This window comes from Pleurodeles waltl, chromosome 9 (assembly GCF_031143425.1).
Source record: "Pleurodeles waltl isolate 20211129_DDA chromosome 9, aPleWal1.hap1.20221129, whole genome shotgun sequence".
Lineage (NCBI taxonomy): Eukaryota > Metazoa > Chordata > Amphibia > Caudata > Salamandridae > Pleurodeles > Pleurodeles waltl.
The window spans coordinates 877,646,514-877,659,759 of record NC_090448.1 but is presented as its reverse complement, the minus strand read 5'-3'; positions in this window follow the sequence as shown (position 1 = coordinate 877,659,759).

Here is a 13,246-nt window from a genome sequence, read left to right as displayed (position 1 = left end):
AGCCAGACTCCTGATTGTTTGGTCATATAACTGTTTATTTCAGTGATCTATATTGGTGGGTGGTTGCAAGTCGGTGAGGGGTGATGGTGGAGGATTGTCCATGGCAGAGTCCAGACTATAAGTATCACAGGTGCAATGTCTAAATGCCTGTGGAAAGTGGAGCATGGGCAGTATAAGAATGGACAGGGTGTCAATGTGGGACAGTGGGATGACAATCAGGGAGGTATCCTTTCCTGGTGGGGGTCTTGGCATCTTACTCTGTCTTCTTCCTGGATCTCAGGGCCCGCTTGCGGGGTGGTTCTCCTTCTGCAGGGGGTGGGGTGCTGGTGGCCTGTTGGTCCTGTGGCGGGGCCTCCTGTCCACTAGCGCCGGCGGAGGTGGTAGGCAGTTCTTGGTCCATGCTAGTGTCAGGGGCCCTTTGTCCTGCCACAGTGTCCCGCAATGTGGTGACTACCTGATTCAGAGCCCCTACAATGGTGGCCAGGGCGGAACTGATGTTTCGTAGTTCCTCCCTGAACCCCAAATACTGTTCCTCCTGCAGAAGCTGGATCTCCTGAAACCTGGCCAGGACCGTCGCCATCGTCTCCTGGGAGTGGTGGTAGGCTCCCATGATGGAGGAGAGGGCCTCGTGGAGAGTGGGTTCCCTGGGCCTGTCCCCCCCCTGTCGCACAGCAGCCCTCCCAGTTCCCCTGTTTCCCTGTGCCTCTGTCCCCTGGACCGTGTGCCCACTACCACTGCCCCCAGGTCCCTGTTATTGTTGGGGTGGTGGTTTAACCTGGGTGCCCTGTAGTGATGGACACACTGCTGATTGACGTGTCCTGGGGACTGAGGGATGGGCCCGCTGGGTGGGTGCTGTGCTGGTGTTCCCAGAGGGGGGAAGGTCTGCTATGGGCTGTGGCTGTGTGAGGGGAACCGACTGTCCCGAGGTCCCCGATGGGCCGGGCTGGTCATCTAGATCCAGGTCGACAGAGGTGCTGTCCTCACTGTGGGCCTCTTCTGGGGGTGGAGTGGACATTTGTGGACCCTCCTGCGCGGTGACGTGGCGTTCGGGTCCTGCAGGGGTATAAAAGTATGGTTATTGGATTTGTGTGTGCCATAGCGTGTAATGGGTGGGTGCCCTTGTACCCCAGTGCTGGCATTCCCGTGTGGGGGCTTTTGTGACGGTGATTGGGTGGGGGATGGGTATGTGCAATGGGCATGTGCAGTGGGCATGCTTTGGTGATGGGTGTCCAGTCTTTGTGGTCGCATGCAGGGCTTGGTGTTGGGATGGGTGGGCTGTGATGGTGAGACATTTGCAAGGTGCAGGATGTGATGGGGGTGAGGGTGAGGGTGGGGGTATGAGTTGGCATGCTGGTGGGGTGGGGGGATGAAGTAGTGAAGATGAGACTTACCAGAGTCCATTCCTCCTCCTACTCCTGCGAGGCCCTCATGATGCAGGATCGCCAAGACTTGCTCCTCCCATGTTGTAAATTCTGGGGGAGGAGGTGGTGGTCCACTGCCAGTCCGCTGCACCGCGATGTTGTGCCTGGATACCATTGAACGCACCTTCCCCCGTAGGTCGTTCCACCGCTTCCTGATGTCGTCCCTATTTCTTGGGTGCTGTCCCACAGCGTTGACCCTATCGACTATTCTGCTCCATAGCTCCATCTTCCTGGCAATGGTGGTGTGCTGCACCTGTGTCCCGAAGAGCTGTGGCTCTACCCGTACAATTTCCTCCACCATGACCCTGAGTTCATCCTCGGAGAACCTGGGGTGTCTTTGCGGTGCCATGGGGTGGTGTGGGTGATGTGTGGGGTGGATTGTGTGGTGATGTGTATTGGTGTGTTGTGTGAAGTGCGTGGAAATATTGCTGGGTGAAAGTAAAATGCGCGTCTGGGTGCTCAGTTCTCTTTTTCTCAGTGCGTGGTCCCGATTCTGTAGAAGTGGGGATTTGTGAGTGATGTGGGTGTGTGTTTTATGTTGTGTCGGGTGTGTGGGAGTGGTGTGTGTATGTGTATCAGGTGTGTGTATTTTGAATTGTCCAATGTGGCTGTGTTTTGTAAGAGTGTGTGTATTTTTAGCGTGGCGGTGTGCACCGCCAATGGAATACCACGGTTGAAAGACCGCTGCGTGGATTCGTGTGTCGTGATAGTGTGGGCGTATTTCTGTTGGCGTGACGGTGGAGGTTTGGTCATCGCCAGTTTCTCGCTGCCCTTTGGTGTGGCGGACTTTTGTGGATGTCTGTATTTTGGTGGTTTGCATGTTGTGGGTCAGAATGACCGTGGCGGTTTACTGCGGCCGCAGCGGTATGTTGGCGGTCTTCTGACAGCGGTAAGCGGCTTTTACCGCCAGGGTTGGAATGACCCCCTAAGTCATTTGCCATGTGTTATTCTTCAGTAGGTTACTTTACTTACCTCTTCCTGCAGTCCAGCGGGAACAGAAAACTGGATAATTAAAATTTGTTCATGAGGTTTTGTAGCACCCATCCACCATTCGATTTTACAGTATGGTAGTCATTAGTATAGTAACTGCCCTTGTCTTACCGACTGGAACTATCTGACAAGTAGGGCCTACCAACAGACTAATGTGATTTATTTCTTCATACAAAAAACATCTTAACTACAAGTTCTTCTAGTTCTTTCTTACCTGAATTGATTAAGCAATGGTACCTCTGGAAAATCGTCCCATACCTTATTGCAGGGTTTTCCCCAATGACCTTCTTACTAATGGTGGTGGTATTAGTGTTATCTTCTTGTGCTACCAGGGAAGAAATCACAAAGTAAGGTCCCACTCCCACATATTCTAATGAGGTGAACTCTAACTGTTGGATTCATCAGAAAAATAATTTATTCATCACAAGCAACTAAACTGAAAGAAAACACAGAGTTAGTGGATTATTATCAAAGACTGATAACAGACCACCATGACTAAAAACTCTTGTACTATTGTGCCCTATTGTGGGACACTAAGACAGAATCAGACATTTGCTCTGACTCTTCTGCACTGTGATGATGTATTATGTTATCCCTTTCATGCCGGAGTGGATAAGTGGGGCTGGTGTTGGCTGTTTTATTGTTTAGGTAGGAAGATCCCAGTGAATTGTTGTCACTTTCATCACATCCACCCGATTGTGTGATCCATTCATAATGTAAATTAAGTCATACCTCAGTAAATCACACAGCTTGTGGGAAGAGAGTTAGGGTTTTGATGAATGAATGGGAACGGGGAGTTGGGTAAAGATGTGATAAAGACAAACACTGTATGTTAGACCTGGCATCCTTGGCGTGGTCTCCCCTGTCTTTTTTGCCTCTGCTTCCCATGTTTTGACTGTGTGCTGGACTCTTTTTGCTGTTTTGGTAGTCTGGGCACTTTACCACTGCTGACCAGTGCTGAAGTGCAAGTTCTCCTGTGTAAAGTGTATGTGTAATTGGCTTTTCCTGATTGGCACAGTTAATTTACTAGTAAGTCCCTAGTAAAGTGCCCTGGAGGTGCCTAGGGCTTGTAAATCAAATCCTACTAGTGGGCCTGCAGCACTGGTTGTGCCACCCACATTAGCAGCCCTGTGAACATGGCTCAGACCCGCCACTGCAGTGCCTGTGAGTGCAGTTTTAAACTGCCAATTCGACCAGGCAAATGTACCGACTTGCCAGGCCTAAATCTTCTATTTTTATACATGTAAGGCACCCCTAAGGTAGGCCCTAGGTAGCCCTATGGGCTAAGTGCAGTGTATGTTAAAGATGGGACATGTACTGATGTGTTTTACTTGTCCTAACAGTGAAATACTGTCAAATTTGGTTTTCACTGTTGCAAGGCCTATCCCTCTCATAGTTTAACATGAGGGCTGCCTTATAATATCCTTAAAGTGCAGTTTCCCTTTGAGAGCAGATAGAATTCTGGAGTTTGGGGCCTCTGAACTCAATTTTAAAATACATCTATTAGTGAAGTTGATTTTTAGATTGTTAGTTTGAAAATGCCACTTTTAGAAAGTAAGCATTTTCTTGCTTAAACCATTCTGTGACTCTGCCCGTTTGTGGATTCCCTGTCAGACTGACATTTGGGCTGTTTGGAAATCTCCTCTCGACATTGACACAAAGGGAGCTGAGGTGTAGCCAGCACATCCTGATGAGCCATCTGAGCTGAGGTGGAGGGAGGAGTGGTCTCTTACACCTGAATTGGCTGTGCCTGCCCTCACACAATGAAGTCTCCAACCCCCTGGTGTGTGTCTGGGGCCTGGCCTGGGCAAAGCAGGATCTTGTGAACAACAGAGACTTTCCTTTGAAGTTTGCCTACTTCAAAGACAGAAAGGGGTATAAGTAGTGAACCCAAAACCCCAGACTTTTAGATCACTTCTGGATTCAAGAGGAACCTCTGCCAAGGAGAAGAGCTGAAGAGCTGAGGAGAAGTGCTGCCCCTGCTTGTGACGGTGCTTTGTTGGGCTATCCTGCAGTTGCTGCTTCTGCCTGTGAAAGGGGACAAAGACTGGACTCTGTTGAGCATTCCTGCTTGTGAAGAATAGCCAAGAGCTTGGACTGAGCGTGCCTTCGGTTTTGAAGCCTCAGGGCCATCAAAGACTTCCTGTGTCAGCACCTGGACACTCTGCTGAGACTCCTGCCCCGCCAAGTGGTGCCCTATACAGTCCCTGGGTCCTTTAAAGGTAAAGTTGGCAGAACAAGAGCTGAAATCCATGCACAGAACGCCGAGCGGGGAAATTTGATGCACCAACTGCAACGCGGCTGATAAACGACGCGCCACCCGCTTTGTGGCTGAAATCGACGCTCCACCTGCATCGCGGCTGGGAGATTGACGCATCTCAGCTGGAGAAACTACGCAACACCCACTTGCGGTTGCTGATGATGCAAACCCCACACAGCTCGGTTTTCTAACACCCTGCGGCCGGATTTCTCACGCATCGTCCCTGGGCGTCAAAGTCATTGTGAACCTGCGCAGGTCCGAGGTGCCCAGTCTGAAAAACAACATGTCGCTCTCTTGCGAAAGAGAAAAACAACGCAGTGCCTACCCAAATGGACAAGAAATGATGAACGGCCTCACTTGCGAGTAAGAAATGGACGCATCGCTGACTTTTCTGATGCATGCTCACCCGTGCAGCTTTATTTTTGACGCAAACCAGGTACTTTGTGTAAAATCAAAATTTCCATTGTTTTCTATGGAGTAAGACTCTTATTCTTTTGAAAATTCATATCTTGACTTGAGTATGTTGGATTTTCAATCATTTTGGTCTTGTTCGATCTAGATAAATGTCACCTATTTTTCTCAACTGGTGTCCATTTTGTAGTGTTTTCACTGTATTACTCTGTGTGGGTACAAATACTGTACGCATTGCTTCTGAGATAAGCCTGACTGCTTGTGCCAAACTGTCAAGGGGGTAAGTAGGGGTTATCTAAGTGTGTTTCTTCATTGCCCTGAGTAGAGTGAGGGTCCCTGCTTGGACAGAGTGCAAACTGACTGCCAACCAGAGGCCCCATTTCTAACACTACACAACCACAATACTAATCAGGTAGATGAGCTGCACATCATCATATCTTTTGTGGAAGGAAATGAAGGACACAGTTCAATTAAATGCATTGCAAATAGCCCTTGAACCACTGAGACTCAAGTTATTATTATATATCTAAATGGTATGTCCCTCACACAGTTCTAAAAGTTATGACTGTTAAAAGAAAAATGATTCTGTACACATATGCCAAATTGGGCAGTGCATCTTCATTCATCTCAGGATGTCCATCTTGGGCGCCTGGCTGGACCGGTCCAGTAAGGTAAGCTAGGCAGGAGTGTTATGGACCTTTCGTCTTTCGTGTAGAAGAAGAGAAGGCCTGTGGATTGTAAAACAGCAACAATATGTAGAGTCAAGGAGTAGGCAGAAGGTAAGCTTCATAAGGAGTGGAACAAGAAGCAGAGCAAGAGCATAGGTTGCTGCAATCATGATGACTCATGCAATTAACTGAAAAAGTGAGAGCAATTTTACAACCAATCCCAGACAAGTAGCTGCATGTACCTGGCTGATAGGTTTCACAGTTGTCATAACATTTAGCTGAGTGAGTCCATGATGTGATGATGTGACATCATATGTCTGTCTCCAGTTACACCTCCTCCCGACCCAACCACATAATAGAGTAGTTTGACATTTGAGCCAGCATACTATTCAGCATTTCCTAACTCAATGCACCTCTCTCCAATCCACAAGGCTGAGTAGGCCTCTTAGAATCATCATCATTTTGATTTCCCTTTGAAGTAGATAGCTTCCTTCTGGCTGTGTGCACTAAGGTAGTCCCACCCTGAGTCCTGACTCTGAGTAACGAACCAGTCCAACTCCTGATGAGATTGATAGAGATAGACCTGTAGTGCATTGCTGCTGATGTACAAGAAGAGAAAAAGAATTTGAGTATTTTGTGTAGATTTGTAATTGTTAACTAAACTGACTGATCTGGTCTCTGAAGAACCAGAAAAAAAGTAAAGCAAGGAGTGGACCATGCAAGTAAATCTAGCTAAGTGTGAAAGGGCCAATCACCTTCAGGCAAAATCACCTATCACCACCCAAACATCGCAAATCAGGTTTACAAATTAGTTGAACATCCTCACTGTCTGCCACCACTTGACTCATCCTCACTTACACTCACTCACTCAATCTATATCAATCATTGAAGCAATAATTACCTGTTCCAAACCAAGCAATGTAGTACACAATTGCTGTATTGCATCTCATCTGTTCCAATGGAAGCAACATAATGGCTATCTTGTAACATATTGATCGTTACTGGGGCAGTCCTGCTAGGGAATGAAAAAAAGAAGAAGGGACGTAGGCATTGTCTTCACCTATGTCCATGAAAGGAATGAGGAAGATTCTTCACTGCACACTGGTCCAACTCCAATCCGGCCATACTTGTGAATAAACGGTGGGGCAGCATAAGTCAGACACAAAATAGATAATGTTACTCCAGCTATATCCATTTTTATTTTTGGCATAGCAGTGCGATGATAATCTGAAAGTTCTATGTTAGTCTACTCAGTCTGGGAAGTAGAATTTGTCCTCAAACTAAGGGGGTTCATCCAGACGTTTGTCAGCTAACGGACTTGAGTCTGACCAGTCACCCTCATCCTTGTCTTCTGGTGTTTTAGAAACAGTGTAATCACGCCACATGAAACAAAACCATTGCAGAGGTTGGGCCCAATTCTTCTTTTGCTTTTGTTGTTGCTGGTGTTGCTGGGGCTGGTTTTGCTGGTGTTGGCTGCTCTGAGACAACAGAACTGCCCTCTCTGGAGGGTGAAGGTTGCATGCCAGATTGTCTGCCCTTGACTCTAACTTCTAGTGGTTCTTCTTCCAGGTCTCTCGCTTGCTCAACCATTCATGTCTTGAAAAGTGAAACATCCCCTTCTGAAAAATTGAATGAAAGTGGCCAGTATTTTTTTGTACCATTAATTAAATAGTGTGGCACAAAAGTACTCTTTGGAGGACAAAATATCTCCTAACAGACGTTGCAACATGTAGCAGGTAGAATTCCAATGTGTTGGCATCTCATGTATGACGGCTTCAACTGATACTCTATTAGCATTCTGAATGATTCTCAACTGCTTCTGGGCTTGAACCCCATTGATGCGGGTAACTACCAGTGGCCAAAGCCAGGGAGGGGTTTTAAAAATCCTCCTGTGTGATGCACCAGAGGATTTATTTTTAACCTTTGAGACGCAGAAAAACTTCTGCGTCTCCCCCCGCCTCCCCTCCCGCCCATCTGTGACATCAGCATGCCGTGAGGCACACTGACGTCATATTTTTCCCCATTGGAGCAGCGGAGGAGCAGGTGAGCATCCTTTCCCCACTCTGGTGGGGGAAAAAAAGATCAATACGGCCTCTCCAGATGCCAGGGAGTCATCGATGAAAAGGGGAGAGTCTCCATTTTCCATCAATGCCTTCCTCACTCTGTTTTCTGGCCATGGATCGCGGCACAGCTGCAATACATGGCCAGGAAACGCCCCTAAGCACCAGGGATGTTGTTTGGGGGAGGTCAGCCCGAGTGTAAGTGGTACATCCCCGTGGGGGCACAATAAAATAAAAACATGTTGGAGTTCTTCCGGAGGGCAATCACACCCCCCAGACACTAAAATTAATGTTTTTTTTTTTTTTTTAAACAAAATGGCGGGGTCGGCCTTTCCTACACTGGCTGACCCCTGAGGGGAAATTTATCATATTTTTTTTTCATGGTTTCCCCTGGGGAGGGGGCAATTGCTTCATCCCAGTGAATATTTTTTATTTTTAAATGAAAATGTTGTGGTCAGCCCTTGGGCTGGCTTCCTATAGGGGCATTTTATATGCATGTGTGCTTTGCCATGGGGTCACGATTGGCCCCAGGGAAAGCACACATGCATGAAAAAAAAAAAATGATGTAGAGAGTCAGTCTCTCGCTCTCGCTATATATCGCGAGACAAATCTCTCTATAGATATGTGTATATATATATATATATATATATATATATATATATATATATATATATATATCACATTTTTACATGTATTGTTTTCCGGGAGCCACGATCGTCTCCCAGCGAAACCACATATATAAAAAAAGTGAGGGAGAGAGACAAAGAAAGATTCTCTCTATATAGAAATAGATCTGTCTTTTGTCTAGTGGCTTTTTTGACACCATAAGGTAGCGTAGATGGGTTATATGCCTGCTGGAAAGGATATATATGTATTTAGCTGAGTGGATTAGTAAAGCCAGGCGTTACCAGCACTTTAAAACAAATTAAACATATGTGGAGGGGGGCTATGGAGATATGAGGGGCACTTTTGCTGGGTGGTACTGAGGGAATTAGAAGAGGAGGTCATGGGAGGCAGAGTAGCAAAAATGACTGTTGAACTGGGTGCCACCAGCTCTAAAGGCTGAGATGATAGGTATGTGGTAAGGTGAAGTAAAAGTGACATATTTTTTTTTTTTGTGTCTTCAGAGAATCTGCTCAATCAGAGAAGAAGCGAAGATAAGGTGACAACATTTACTGCTGAACACATCACACACACCCACAAGCAATTTTGTGACTCTATCTGCCTTCCAAGTAGGCTAGTACTTTAGAAGGACAGTTTAGCCAGTAGTAGAGATGGCATCTCATGGTATGACTACTGCTCAAGCTCTAACTCTGGTATCGAGGATAGCTCTGAGGCAGGATCAGAGACTGAGACAGCATCTGATGGAGAGAACAATGGAGCAGAATATAGGAGTAATTTTTCAGTCGGCTGAGTCCCATCCGACGACACCTCTTTCTGAAGGAGACGATGAGGACAGTCATGCTGTCTCTTCGCAAGCACAGTCTGTGCAGCGGGACAACAGTGGGTTAGCCCAACCCGGAGAGCAGGTGAGTGTGGCTGCAAGCACAGAGAGAGTGCTCTCTTGGCAGCCCCCCCGATTTAGTTCAGCCCCAAATTCCACTTTTTACTGGTGACGCTGGATGTAAAGTCTATAAACTTTTTGCCAGTCAACTACATCCATCTATTTTTTGATGTTGACTTCCTTCACAAAATTGTGCACCAAACAAATTTGCGTGCAGACCAATTTCTGAGGGAGCATGGAGTCACTTATAGGGCCCCGTTCTAGGCCATGCCAGTGGACTCCCACTTCACTGGCGGAGTTGATGATATTTTTGGGGCTTACTCTCAAAATGGGGTTAGTGCAGAACCCCACCTTGCAGTCCTACTGGACGACTTGCACGATTTGGGTAACCCCCATCTTCACACCAAACATGAGCAGAGATCATTGTTTGCTACAGCAGCGCATGCTGCATTTCGATGACAATTCTGCTGTGTTGCCCCGGGACCATCAGACCATGACAGGTTGTTCAAAATTGGGCCTTTAGTGGAACATTTGTCTGCCAGGTTTCCAGAGATCTATACTCCTGGAAAGAATATAGCAGTCGATGAGTCCTTGATCCTGCACAAAGGATGGCTGCTGTTCAGACAGTACATTGTGAGCAAAAGAGCTTGCTGTGGCATAAAGCTGTACATGCTGCATGAGAGCTCTTCTTGCTATGTGTACAGCTTGAGAGTGTATACAGGGAAGGACTCTACCCTACACCCTGTAGGTTGCCCTCCCGCATCAGGGGCCACAGGTGGGATTGTATGGGAACCTGTCCAGCCACTCCTTCACAAAGGTTATAACCTTTATGTGGACAATTTATATACAGGAGTAGAGCTGTTCAGTGAGCTCTACAAAGCTGGCACTATGGCCTGCGGTACAGTTCATTGTAACCACAAGGGATTCCCGCAGGAGCTTGTTTGCAAGAATTTCCAGAAATGCCAGAGTACTGCGTTGCGTTCCAACGAACTGCTCGCAGTCAGGTTCTTGCATAGGCGTGATGTATACATGCTCACTACAATTCATGATGAGAGCACTTCCCCCATCACGGTTGGAGGTCAGATGGTCGAAGTCCACAAGCTCATCTGTATACTTGATTACAATAAGAACATGGGCGGAGTGGACAAGAACGACCAGGTTCCTCAACCATACAATGTGTGTCGTAAAACACACACTTGGTACAAGAAACTGTGTACCTACCTGATCCATATGGTGTTGTTTACCATCAAAAAGCCAATACAGAGTACACTGTTCCTAAAGAAAAAAGAAAAAGGTCTAGGCAACCAAGGTGTTCTAGAGCAAAGCCCTCATGCATCACAATGGATGACAGGCATCATCATCGGGAATTGCTCCACGCCAGGCCGGCACTGCAATGCCTGACGTGCTCCCAAACCGGGAGCTGTCAGCCGTAATTGTTAGTGTGAAGGCTAGTGGAAGAAGCTAACCACTAGACCAAAGCAAGGACTGCTCAGACATTTGACGGGTAGCGCTCTGGATGGTAGGTTCCCCGCTGAGGACCACTCTTTGAAAATATCTAAGCAGTCCTTTGGTTCGCGCTTCCTAAGGAGCCATCCCCCCTTATTGGGGTCGCCCCCCCCTTTTTAGATGTCACTGGACAAATGATCAAATGTGAGTGACTTCTTTTCTCAATACGAATTGGAGAAGCGTTATTCTGGTCCTGAAGAAGCGTCATCGGATCCATCTGGACCAACAGACGCAAAACATGTCGACCTCTTGGTAGAGGTACCACACTTTTTGGGATCCTCTAAGTCTATTTTGAAAGCCGTTGAGCATCACACTCAATTCTTGCTTTCTTTTTGCATTTTTAATCTTGGTCGTCATTTCCCTTTTCTGATTAAAATCATGACGGAGTTTGTAAGTGATTAACCAATTTTAACCTATTTTTCTTTCCTTGCTCTCCTTGCTTTGGTCTGGAGGTTAGCTTCTTCCATTAGCCTTCACACTAACAATTACGGCTGACAGCTCCCGGTTTGGGAGCACGTCAGGCATTGCAGTGCCAGCCTGGCGTGGAGCAATTCCCGATGATGATGCCTGTCATCCATTGTGATGCATGAGGGCTTTGCCCTAGAACACCTTGGTTGCCTAGACCTTTTTCTTTTTTCTTTAGGAACAGTGTACTCTGTATTGGCTTTTTGACGTAGATGGGAGATCGTACACTGGACCTTTAACCTCCCGGTCCCTCCCCCCTTGTTGATTTGTGTTGTTTACCATCAGTCAACCAAAGGAAGACTCATGACTTTCCTTGACTTCCAGCTGTCTGCAATTGAAAGCCTCACTGCTGTTACATAATCAGCAGCAGCCTCCACCTCATATGTTCTGGAGGACGTGGCAAGGCTGCAGGAGTGACACATTGCTGTTCGCATTCCTAAAACACTCAAAAAGGATCATCCATGTTGTCACTGTAAAGTGTGCTCGAAGCATGGAAAGCGGCAGGAGAGTAGGTATTACCCATTCCTACCAGGCCTCTGAGTCCCTACTTGCTTAACGTTGTATAATGCCAAATCAAAGTCCTGGGAAATCGGCTGAGGTGGAGCTGCCGTTGGGTAATCCTTTCAGTGGATGTGCATGGATACCGAACGTCCATGGGCCACTGCTTCGTTAGGCAAGTAGCCCCAGAATTTTACTTCATCTACTTCAGGAAATCATGGACTTCCTAATGGCCTGCTTGACACCTATATCCACTGTCAGAATGCGGTAGGTGTTCTGTTCAATTAACGTGCATTATAGTCCCCATACTGCACATGCTAGTGGACAGAACATATACCACATTGTCACGGAGTACGCTGTGTGGCAAAATATTAAAGGCATGACTGAATTTTGAAGTGCTTGTGTGGGAACTTATGTATGCTACACAAGGACCACCATGATTGCCAACGAAAACCAGAGAAAGGTAATAAAATGTCCTGTTGGACATTCACCAACATTTCTACTCGTTTGAAAGTATGCAAACTCAATTTGTAGCTTCACTTTCAAAGCAAAAGTAGGAGTGTTGGTGAATGAGTCCCACAGGATATTAGTTTGACTTTTTACTTTAGAGACCTTAGGATTTCTTAACAGCATGTCTGCCTTAGTTTCAACAGTAGATATGCTCACTCTGTTCGAGGACTAGGCCTCCCAAAGCACACAGACACTCCCTACTTGCATCCACAAACTATTATAGGTGCACTTGGCAACTATACAGGATTAGTCAGGACTCTGATGAGGACAGAGACATGAATGGGTAAGTAAAGCTTATGGTAGGTGTGCCTTCACAGGGATATTGCACAGGTAGAAGGCAGATAGTAAAGGTAGTACGGATGTACGTTATCTACACCTATGGATTCAAACCCGTTGGTGCCATCCTAGCACTGAAGGACAATGACACGGTGAGTCAGTGTTTGACCTGCTTTCCATGTTCATCCTCCATCAGAACTTAGATGTTCAATTTGCTGTATGATAAGTGCATTACAGTCACAGCACTGCACAAAATGTTGCGGGGACATATGCTACGTTCTCCCGGACTACCTTCTGTGCCAAACACTACCCTTTTTCATAGCCTATGACCTTCTCTTTAAGGAACATTGCAAGAATTCCCCAGCATGTCTGCCTTAGTTTTTAAAGGTAAATATGCTTGCTCAGTTCAAGGAATCGCTTCACCCGGCATACTCGGACAACCCCAACTTGCATCCACAAACTGGAAGGAGTTGGATTTAGCACAATGTGTGCGCTAAAGGCACATGAAAAACATGTCTTCCTGAGCCTCAAGTGGCTGTCATGGGAGTCATTAGTAAAGGTTGTCATGGAAGTCATTAGTAAAGGTTTGTTACGCATGCTTTCTGTGATGTTCAGAAAGAAGGAGGCAGTTACTTGACAGGTGGCAAAATGGAGTCAAACGTATTCCGTCATGTGGC